A 12,829-nucleotide genomic window follows, 5' to 3' on the forward strand; every position below is an offset into this window, starting at 1 on the left:
TACGTGGTACGGTAAGTAAACCGACTCCAAAACAGTTCTAATGGCAATATTTCTCCGTTTTGCAATATATAAAAAATAGGAAAATAAGAAGCAGACCGGAAAGGACACGGGGCTTCCACGAGGGTGGAGGACGCGCCCTACCCCCCTGGGCGTGCCTCCTTGCCTCGTGGGCACCTCGTGTGCTCTCCGAACTCTGTTTTCTTGCATGATACTTCTTTTGGTCGGTAAAAATTCATTACATAATCTCCCGAAGGTTTTGACCACCGTATCACGCAAATATCTCTTGTCTTTGTTTTGAGCTGTTTTTCTAACAAATCTAGGTCGTCATGTTGTCTTCAAGTGCCCCCAAGGACAAGTTCTTCGAGAAGGTCATCGACCCCTACCTCGCGGAGGTGCTGCAACACCCTCAAACCATTGAGATGCGTGAGGGGTTGTTGCACATCCGCGATGTTGAAGGACCAAGGAGGACCGAAAGCATGGAGGCAAGGCTCGAGGCATTGGAGCAACAAGTTTTCAAGTGTCAGGAGATGGTGGAGCGTGGACTCGACTCCAATCACATAATGATCACGGAGTTCACCAACAACCACAAGCTGGACGTCAAGGACATTGGGGAGGCCATCTTCAAGCTTCATGAGAAAATCGAGCACCTCCAAGCCCAGATCTATGACCTACAAATCAAAATTGTGAGTATGAATATAGATTCAAGAGGATGAGTTTGGCTGCAGATTTGAGGATTCAGGAAACTCGATCATCCTTCTATGATGGTGAGCCTATGCCTTGGAAGACGGACGACAAGCCTACATCATCAACAACTCCACCTTCTTCACCAACAAAGAAGAACTGAGTATCTGGTATGGGCACTCCCCTTGGCAACTGCCAAGCTTGGGGGAGTGCTCCGGTATCGTATCACCATCACTTTTATCTTTACCGTTTTTCGTAGTTTGATCCTTTTGATAATATCTTGATCTAGTAGAATAAAGTTTTAGTATGGTCTAGTTGTGAGTTTTGCTTTATGATCCTTCTATGTAATCGAGTCCGTGAGCTATATATAATAAATATTAGTGTTGAGTCAAGGGCTTTATTATTTTGCTATGATCTTGAGGGAATAAAATAAAAGAGAAGAAATAAAAAGAAACAAAGAGATCATATAGATCTTATGGAGAGTAATGAGCTCACATATAAAGAGTATGATGAATAAAAGTTGTTGAGAGTTGACAAACATAGTTTTGTTCATTGTTGCAATTAATAGGAAGTAATAAAGAAAGAGAGGTTCACATATAAATATACTATCTTGGACATCTTTTATGATTGTGAGCACTCATTAAAATATGACATGCTAAAGAGTTGATGTTAGACAAGGAAGATAACGTAATGGGTTATGTTTTCTTACATCTGAGATAAATTATATTGTCATGGATCATCCAACATGTTGAGCTTGACTTCCCCTCTCATGCTAGCCAAGTTCTTTGCACCAAGTAGAAATACTACTTGTGCTTCCAAATATCCTTAAAACCCAGTTTTGCCATGAGAGTCCACCATACCTACCTATGGATTGAGTAAGATCCATCAAGTAAGTTGTCATCGGTGCAAGCAATAAAAATTGCTCTCTAAATATGTATGATTTATTAATGTGGAGAAAATAAGCTTTATACGATCTTGTGATGTGGAAGAAATAAAAGTGACAGACTGCATAATAAAGGTCCATATCACAAGTGGCAATATAAAGTGACGTTCTTTTGCATTAAGATTTTGTGCATCCAACCATAAAAGCGCATGACAACCTCTACTTCCCTCTACGAAGGGCCTATCTTTTACTTTTATCTTCTACCTTATATAAGAGTCATGGTGATCTTCACCTTTCCTTTTACATTTTATCATTTGGCAAGCACAATGTGTTGGAAAGATCCAGATATATATACCTAATTGGATGTGAGTTTTCATGAACTATTATGGTTGACATTACCCTTGAGGTAAAAGGTTGGGAGGCAAAACCATAAGCCCCTATCTTTCCCTGTTTCCGATTAAAACTTCATAACCATAAATATTGCGTGAGTGTTAGCAATTGTGAAAGACTAAAAGATGGTTGAGTATGTGGACTTGCCGAAAAGCTCTTATATTTACTCGTTCCTATGTTATGATAAATTGCAATTGCCTCGATGACTGAGATTAGAGTTTGTTGGTTCTCAATGAAGTTTATGATTCATACTTGAAATTGTGATTGAATTATTACTTTAGCATAAGAGATCATATGACAATATATATATATATATGTTGCTGTTCTAAGAATGATCATGATGCCCTCATGTCCGTATTTTATTTTTATCGACACCTCTATCTCTAAACATGTGGACATATTTTTCAATTTCGGCTTTCGCTTGAGGGCAAGTGAGGTCTAAGCTTGGGGGAGTTGATACGTCCATTTTGCATCATGCTTTTATATCGATATTTATTGCATTATGGGCTGTTATTACACATTATGTCACAATACTTATGCCTATTCTCTCTTATTTTACAAGGTTTACATGAAGAGGGAGAATGCTGGTAGCTGGGATTCTAGGCTAGAAAAGAAGCAAATATTAGAGACCTATTCTACACAGCTCCAAAGGTCCTGAAACTTCATAGAAGTTATTTCCAGAATATAGAAAAAATACTAAGCGGAGAAAGTTCCAGAGGGGGGCCACACCCTGGCCACGAGGGTGGGGGCGCGCCCCCTGCCTCGTGGGCCCCCTAGTGGCCCTCCGATGCCCATCTTTGGCTATATGGAGTCTTTCATCCGAGAAAAAAATCATAAGCAAGCTCACGGGACGAAACTCCGCTGCCACGAGGCGGAACCTTGGCGGAACCAATCTAGGGCTCCGGCAGAGCTATTCTGTCGAGGAAACTTCCCTCCGGGAGGGGGAAATCATCACCATCGTCATCATCAACGATCCTCTCATTGGGAGGGGGTCAATCTCCATCAACATCTTCACCAGCACCATCTCATCGCAAACCCTAGTTCATCTCTTGTATCCAATCTTTGTATCCAAACCTCAGATTGGAACCTCTGGGTTGCTAGTAGTGTTGATTACTCCTTGTAGTTGATGCTAGTTGGTTTACTTGGTGGAAGATTATATGTTCAGATCCATTATGCATATTAATACCCCTCTGATTATGAACATGAATATGCTTTGTGAGTAGTTACGTTTGTTCCTGAGGACATGGGAGAAGTCTTGCTATTAGTAGTCATGTGAATTTGGTATTCGTTCGATATTTTGATGAGATGTATGTTGTCATCCCTCTAGTGGTGTCATGTGAACGTCGACTACATGACACTTACACCATTGTTTGGGCCTAGAGGGAGGCATTGGGAAGTAATAAGTAGATCATGGGTTGCTAGAGTGACAGAAGCTTAAACCCTAGTTTATGCGTTGCTTCGTAAGGGGCTGATTTGGATCCATATGTTTCATGCTATAGTTAGGTTTACCTTAATACTTTTGTTGTAGTTGTAGATGCTTGCAATAGGGGTTAATCATAAGTGGGATGCTTGTCCAAGTAAGGACAGTACCCAAGCACTGGTCCACCCACATATCAAATTATCAAAGTACCGAACACGAATCATATGAACGTGATGAAAACTAGCTTGACGATAATTCCCATGTGTCCTCAGGAGCACTTTCCTTCATATAAGAGTTTGTCCAGCCTTGTCCTTTGCTACAAAAAGGATTGGGCCATCTTGCTGCACCTTATTTCCTTTTATTACTTGCTACTCGTTACCAATTACCTTATCACAAAAACTATCTGTTACCGATAATTTTAGTGCTTGCAGAGAATACCTTGCTGAAAACCGCTTATCATTTCCTTCTGCCCCTCGTTGGGTTCGACACTCTTACTTATCGAAAGGACTACGATAGATCCCCTATACTTGTGGGTCATCAGAGTACATAGTTGCTTCGGAAGTAGCAAATGAAGGAGTCTGGATGAAGGAGTTCATATCCGATCTAGGTGTCATACCTAGTGCATCGGGTCCAATGAAAATCTTTTGTGACAATACTGGTGCAATTGCCTTGGCAAAGGAATCCAGATTTCAGAAGAGAACCAAACACATCAAGAGACGCTTCAATTCCATCCACGATCAAGTCCATGTAGGAGACATAGAGATTTGCAAGATACATACGGATCTGAATGTTGCAGACCCGTTGACTAAGCCTCTCTCACGAGCAAAACATGATCAGCACCAAGGCTCCATGGGTGTTAGAATCATTACTGTGTAATCTGGATTATTAACTCTAGTGCAAGTGGGAGACTGAAGGAAATATGCCCTAGAGGCAATAATAAAGTTATTATTTTTTTAATTATTTCATGATAAATGTTTATTATTCATGCTAGAATTGTATTAACCGGAAACATAATACATGTGTGAATACATAGACAAACAGAGTGTCACCAGTATGCCTCTACTTGACTAGCTCGATAATCAAAGATGGTTATGTTTCCTAACCATAGACATGAGTTGTCATTTGATAAACGGGATCACATCATTAGGAGAATGATGCGATTGACTTGACCCATTCCGTTAGCTTAGCACTTGATCGGTTTAGTTTACTGCTATTGCTTTCTTCATGACTTATACATGTTCCTATGACTATGAGATTATGCAACTCCTAATTACCGAAGGAACACTTTGTGTGCTACCAAACGTCACAACGTAACTAGGTGATTATAAAGGTGGTCTACAAGTGTCTCCGATGGTACTTGTTGAGTTGGCATAAATCGAGATTAGGATTTGTCACTCCGATTGTAGGAGAGGTATCTCTAGGCCCTCTCGGTAATGCACATCACTATAAGCCTTGCAAGCAATGCAACTAATGAGTTAGTTGCGGGATTGTGCATTATGGAACGAGTAAAGAGACTTGCCGGTAATGAGATTGAACTAGGTATTGAGATACCGACGATTGAATCTCGGGCAAGTAACATACCGATGACCAAGGGAACAACGTATGTTGTTATGCGGTTTGACCGATAAATATCTTCGTAGAATATGTAGGAGCCAATATGAACATCCAGGTTCCGCTATTGGTTATTGACCGGAGACGTGTCTCGGTCATGTCTACATAGTTCTCGAACCCGTAGGGTCCGCACGCTTAACGTTCGGTGACGATCGGTATTATGAGTTTATGTGATTTGATGTACCGAAGGTAGTTTGGAGTCCCGGATGAGGTCGAGGACATGACGAGGAGTCTCGAAATGGTCGAGACGTAAAGATCGATATATTGTACGACTATATTCGGACATCGGAAAGGTTCCGAGTGATTCGAGTATTTTTCGGAGTACCGAAGAGTTACGGGAATACGGGGAAGAAGTATTGAGCCTCATGGGCCAAGTGGTAGAAGAGAGGAGGCAGGGCGCGCGGCCCCCCCAGCCCAAACCGAATTGGACTAGGGGGCCGGCCCCCCTTTCCTCCCTCTCCTTCCTTCTCCCCTTCCCCCTTTCCTACTCCTACTAGGAGGAGGACTCCTCCTCCTGGCGTGCCCTACAGGGGTCGGCCTCCCTCCCCCTTGCTCCTTTATATACGGGGGCAGGGGCACCCTAGGACACACAAGTTGATCATTGATCCCTTAGCCGTGTGCGGTGCCCCCTCCACCATATAATCCACCTCAATCATATCATAGTGGTGCTTAGGCGAAGCCCTGCATCAGTAGCAACATCATCATCATCATCACGCCGTCGTGCTGACGGAACTCTCCCGTGAAGCTCTGCTGGATCGGAGTTCGTGGGACGTCATCGAGCTGAACGTGTGCTGAACTCGGAGGTGCCGTGCGTTCGGTACTTGGATCGCTCGGATCGTGAAGACGTTCGACTACATCAACCGCATAGCAGTTGATTTATCGGCCATTTGTAAAGATATTTCAGTAGGTGTCAACTTATTCAAATCAAGTCTACGATATAAAGAGAGAGGCATAACACTAACACCTACTCCAAGATCACATAAAGCAGTTTTAACATAGTTTCTTTTAATGGAGCATGGTATAGTTGGTACTCCTGGATCTCCTAGTTTCTTAGGTATTCTACCTTTAAAAGTATAATTGGCAAGCATGGTGGAAATTTCAGCTTCCGGTATCTTTCTTTTATTTGTAACAATATCTTTCATATACTTAGCATAAGGATTCATTTTAAGCATATCAGTCAAACGCATACGCAAAAAGATAGGTCTAATAATTTCAGCGAAGCGCTCAAAATCCTCATCATCCTTTTTCTTGGATGGTTTAGGAGGAAAAGGCATGGCTTTTTGAACCCATGGTTATCTTTATTTACCGTGCTTCCTAGCAACAAAGTCTCTCTTATCAGAACATTGATTCTTTGATTGTGGGTTATCAAGATCAACAATAGGTTCAATCTCTACATCATTGTTATTGCTAGGTTGAGCATCATCATTATCACTAGGTTCATGTTCATTACCAGATTGTGTTTCAGCATTAGAAATAGAAATATCATTGAGATTCTCAGGTGTGTCAACAACAGGTTCACTAGAAGCATGCAAAGTCCTATCATTTTTCTTTTTCTTCTTCTTAGAAGGACTAGGTGCATCAACATTAGTTCTCTAAGAATCTTGCTCAATTCTCTTAGGGTGGCCCTCAGGATACAGATGTTCCTGAGTCATTTTACCCCCTCTAGTCACAGCTCTAACATCATTATCATTTTTATTATTATTTAATTCATTGAGAAAGTCATCTTGTGCTTTAAGCACTTGTTCTACTTGAGTGGTAACCATAGAAGCATGTTTACTGGTAATTTTAAGGTCACCTTTAAATCTAGACATATAATCACTCAAGTGTTCAACCATATAAGCATTACGTTTCAATTGTCTACCAACATAAGCATTGAAGTTTTCTTGTTTAATAATAAAATTATGAAACTCATCCAAGCATTGGCTAGCAGACTTATTACGAGGAATATCTCCTTCATCAAGTCTATAGGGAGAATTTACCTTTACTAGCTGTGTAGGGTTATTAAGACCATGAATTTCTTCAATAGGTGGTAAATTCTTAACATCTTCAGCTTTAATGCCCTTTTCTTTCATAGATTTCTTTGCATATTGCATATCTTCAGGAATGAGAAATAGAATACCCCTTTTCTTCGGAGTTGGCTTAGGAGTTGGTTCAGGAAGTGTCCAATCATTATCAGTACTCAATATATTAATCAATAGCAATTCAGCTTGCTCAACAGTTCTTTCCCTGAAAACACAACCAACACAACTATCCAGGTGGTCTCTGGAAGCATCGGTTAGTCCATTATAAAAGATATCAAGTATTTCATTTTTCTTGAGAGGATGATCAGGCAAAGCATTAAGTAATCGGAGAAGCCTCCCCCAAGCTTGTGGGAGACTCTCTTCTTCAATTTGCACAAAATTATATATTTCCCTTAATGCAGCTTGTTTCTTATGAGCGGGAAAATATTTAGCAGAGAAGTAATAAATCATATCCTGGGGACTACGCACACAACCAGGAGCAAGAGAATTAAACCATGTCTTAGCATCACCCTTTAATGAGAACAGAAATAACTTAAGGATATAGTAGTAACGAATTTTGTCCTCATGAGTGAATAGGGTGGCTATATCATTTAATTTAGTAAGATGTGCCACAGCAGTTTCAGATTCATAGCCATAAAAAGGATCAGATTCAACCAAAGTAATTAACTCAAGATCGAGAGAGAAATCATAATCCTTATCATAAATATAGATAGGTGAAGTAGCAAAAGCAGGGTGATATTTCATTCTAGCATTCAAATACTTTTCTTTCAGCTTAGCTAACAGTTTCTTAAGATCATATCTATCTTTGCAAGCAAAAATGTCTCTAGCAGTTTCTTAATCCATAACATAACCCTCAGGCACATCAGGTAATTCATATCTAGGGGGAGAATCTTCAACATCACTTTCATCAATATTATCTGTTTCAATAATTTCATTCTCTCTAACCCTAGCAAGTTGTTCATCAAAAAATTCACCTAATGGCACAGTGTTATCAAGAATAGAAGTAGTTTCATCATAAGCATCATGCATAGCAGAAGTGGCATCATCAATAACATGCGACATATCAGAATCAATAGCAGGAGTAGGTGTCGCAAGTTTACTCAAAATAGAAGGAGAATCAAGTGCAGAGCTAGATGGCAGTTCCTTACCTCCCCTCGTAGTTGAGGGAAAAATCTTGGTTCTTTCATCTTTCAAGTTCCTCATAGTGATCAACAGATATAAATCCCAAGTGACTCAAAGAATAGAGCTATGCTCCCCGGCAATGGTGCCAGAAAATGGTCTTGATAACCCACAAGTATAGGGGATCGCAACAGTTTTCGAGGGTAGAGTATTCAACCCAAATTTATTGATTCGACACAAGGGGAGCCAAAGAATATTCTCAAGTATTAGCAGTTGAGTTGTCAATTCAACCACATCTGAAAGACTTAATATCTTCTGCAAAGTATTTAGTAGCAAAGTAGTATGGAAGTAACGGAAACGGTAGCAAAAGTAACCGTAGTAGTTTTTGTAGCAATCGTAACAATGGCAACAGAAAAGTAACTAAGTAAAGATCAATATGTGAAAAGCTCATAGGCAATGGATCAATGATGGATAATTATGTTGGATGCGATTCCTCATGCAACAATTATAACATAGGGTGACATAGAACTAGCTCCAATTCATCAATATAATGTAGGCATGTATTCTGAATATAGTCATACATGCTTATGGAAAAGAACTTGCATGACATCTTTTGTCCAATCCTCCCGTGGCAATGGGGTCCTATTGGAAACTAAGGGATATTAAGGCCTCCTTTTAATAGAGTACCGGACCAAAGCATTAACACTTGGTGAATACATGAACTCCTCAAACTACGGTCATCACCGGGAATGGTCCCGATTATTGTCACTTCGGGGTTACCGGATCATAACACATAGTAGGTGAATATTGACTTGCAAGATAGGATCAAGAACTCACATATATTCATGAAAACATAATAGGTTCAGATCTGAAATCATGGCACTCGGGTCCTAGTGACAAGCATTAAGCATAGCAAAGTCATAACAACATCAATCTTAGAACATAATGGATACTGGGGATCAAACCCTAACAAAACTAACTCGATTACATGGTAAATCTCATCCAACCCATCACCGTCTAGCAAGCCTACGATGAAATTACTCACGCACGACGGAGATCATCATGAAATTGGTGATGGAGGAAGGTTGATGATGATGATGGCGACGGATTCCCCTCTCCAAATCAGCCCTCCCCGAACGGACTCCAAATCAGCCCTCCCGATGAAGATTAGGGCTTGGCATCGGCTTCGTATCATAAAACGCGATGAATCCTTCTCTCTGATTTTTTTCTCCCCGAACATGAATATATAGAGTTGGAGTTGATGTCGGTGGAGTCTCCGGGGGCCCAGGGGTGCACCATACACCCTCGTGGATAGGGTGTGGCCCCCTGATGCTGATTCTTTCGCCAGTATTTTTTATTAATTCCAAAACGTGTCTCCGTGGATTTTTAGGTCATTCCGAGAACTTTTATTTCTGCACAAAAATAACACCATGGCAATTCTGCTGAAAATAGCGTCAGTCCGGGTTAGTTCCATTCAAATCATACAAGTTAGAGTCCAAAACAAGGCCAAAAGTGTTTGGAAAAGTAGATACGTTGGAGATGTATCAGATTACATGGCTCATACACATAACTTATTACTGGACCGTAATCCAAACCAGTTAAGCATATCACTTACTACCATCTTTCAGTGGTTGCGCACTTGATCTTAAGCAGTATTTGATTGAGGTCAATGGTCATATCCCATCGAAAATGTTTAGTTCAAGTTGTAAGATTATGTAATTTTTAAGTTTTTTCTAGTTGATCCTTAGAAACACGTATACCTGTAGGAACACCTAAGTGAAAAGCATCTCCAAGATACCAATTTGTTTCGGTAATTGATGACAAAACCAATTGAGATGACTAGTGATTTCAATGAGTCTATTTCATGAACTAAGACTTATTTTCTTATTCGGGTCCTTTGCTATAAGTTGAGTGTCATTAGTCACCATTGCCTTATACTTTTCAAGCTGTTGCCTACATCAAACTCTTAGTTTATACTTTCTAGGGTTTTTGTGAATCCAACGATTCACATAGGGTGTAGGATAAATGTACTATGAAGAGAGGCACAAGCAATATAATTTGGTTATAAATCCAAGAAATAGCCCTAAGTCAAAGTACTCCAATCCATTCCCTAGCTATTCTTTGTACGAGTTTTTCTAAAGCATAGTACTTTCAAAGATTTATCTTCCGGTACTACCAAGCTACTAAGAATTATTCATACTTAGAGAACAAACCCTGAGTCCACAGTCCAGAACCGTTGTTATTTTTGTTCCCAAACTACCGAGCCAATCCACCTTGAAACATTCTTTGTTTGCCCCGATGCATCTGAGCATAACTTTTGCCATTGGCACTTCCGATTCATCTCGGTTTGCTTCTTTGTGAGTCACAATATAAGTTCAGTACCTACACCATTTTTTCTTCTACAACTTTCGAGTAGTTGCTTAGCATTTTTCTGCAATTTCTTTTTAAGAATTGCTCTGTCTAGTATGGTACTATAGATAAATTGGTTTTACCTAGTACCTCCGAGTTTCTCTATTCTGGTAGAAAAAGAGCTACCTTTTTTCGTTCAAAACCACCGCCCTGTTCTCAACAAGTAGTCTCGAGTGATGTGTTTCTAGTTGGTTCCCAAACGTTGCCCTGGTTGTTCAAATTTATTTGAAATGTTCCGCTATTTCAACTTCTAGTGCTTCCGAGCCATCAAGTGATAGTTAGATTCTTGGATCTTCTCTATAAATTTCCTCGCATGCCCCTCCATTGTTGCAAACGACATAACCATTCCGTTACACGCTTAGTTATTTCGCTCACTCATTTCACCCCTTGCAAGCCACTCCACACCACTCCATCCATCTATCACATAGAGGAAAAGATATCGAAGGCAACATGAGAAGAGAAGACGTCTTGAGTGATTTCTTGTTCACTTCTTTGATTCTTTGAATGCCAAGAACTTACCTTTATTGAATCCCTACACCTCATGATCACTTCTTTCACCACGATCTTATTCTTGTGAGAGAGTATTCCTATGGATTGTTGAAGAAGTTTCAATTGAAGATCTTTCAAAGAGCTCTTGGCAAGTGACTTTATGTTTTCTTGTTACTCTTGGATTAGGAGGCAGTTGAGAACCTGTCAAGTTATACATGTGCAGGACTCAAGAGGCTGTGTGATCTCGGAGATCGCCCACTTGGTGCAACTACCCGTAGAGGGGTTTCTAAGTGCAAGCCATAGTTGAATAGGTTGGTTATGCTCGGTGGCCCAGGCTAAATATTTTCATAATACTACCTCTATATGGGAACCTCCATTCTCTGCTCCCAAATATACGTTTTGGCTTCCATTTAAAAAATTACCTTAGATGTCTCATTCTTGTCTCTTTAGATTGCCAAAGTTGACTCTAGTAATTGGTGTAGTCCTTGGTGTGAGGTTTGCAATCATTTATAATCATTTGAAAACGAATTCGGATCTACCTTACCCCAAACTTGTTGTGACCTTTGCAAGCCAATTTTACCCAAATTAATAGGTTTGGCTTGCACCACAAGTAGGTAGGCTTAGGCTAAAGTGCGAAATAATTTGGTACCTTCCAAATATCATAAAAGATGGCATATGCAAAGTGTGAAGGTAAAACCCAAAAGAAATAAGGGTTTACTTATTTATCATAAAAGAAGTATTACCTCCATCTAAAAACTATTCTGGGACGGAGGGAGTATAATCTAAGCGTTTTTTTAAATGTGAAAAAAGGAGCAATATGCTTTTTCTTGTATTGTGAAAGATAGGAATTAATCTTACATAATAATATAGAAATCCATTCCTATTTACTTATGAAAACCTATCCTACAAAGTTCCTGCAAGCCAAAGAGGCCTATGCCTTTGAAACATTTCCAATTTGCTCGGCACTTCCTCCGTCCCAAGCAAATATAATTATTCAAGCAAATATATCTAGATGTATTTTAGTGTTAGATATATCTATTGATGTATCTAAATATATTTTAGTACTGATATATCCCTTGGTGATTTTTTTCTAAAACATTTTAGATTAGCTTGGTAGATAAAAAGGAAATGGGATGGCTAGAACTCATCTAGCTGAGACTAACTATGGTCTCATTCACCTCAGCTGATGTCATCCTAGTTGTATCACGTTTGTTTTCCTTTTTGGGCTAGCCTAATGCGTTTTCTTGTCTTTTCTTGGCCTAGTAACTTTTCATCATGTATGGATGGAGGCTTGAGGAGAACCACTAGCGTTATTGCGATGCTGAATAGCAGCAGAACTACTAGTTGTAGCAATGATGAAGCTAGGTGAAAACTTGTAAGAAAAAAACACCACGAACTAATTAACCATGACTTTTTGTCAATTTCCTTTTGTTCCATTTCACTATAATGCGCTGGCAAAAATGGCGCAGCAAGTATAATAATAGAGCTATGTCAATTTCATGTTACTCCATTTCCACATAACCATGTGATTTATTAGTTTGAAAATCGTTTGCCGATTTTGAAATGTTCGCATACTTGAAAAATATTTGTCAAATACGAAAAACGTTTGTGAATGTTAAAAGATTATCATGAATTAAAAAAGTTGGTAAAATTTAAAAATTATAAATGTTACAAAAATCACAGTTTTTAAAAATAATGAATTTACGGGATAATCACAAGTTCTCAAAATGTGTAGTCTTTTTTTAAATCTCATGATTTTTAAAAATTAAACGGAGAATAAAAAAGGAAACAAAATTAAGTAAACCA

This window comes from Triticum dicoccoides, chromosome 7A, assembly GCF_002162155.2.
Source record: "Triticum dicoccoides isolate Atlit2015 ecotype Zavitan chromosome 7A, WEW_v2.0, whole genome shotgun sequence".
Classification (NCBI taxonomy): Eukaryota; Viridiplantae; Streptophyta; class Magnoliopsida; order Poales; family Poaceae; genus Triticum; species Triticum dicoccoides.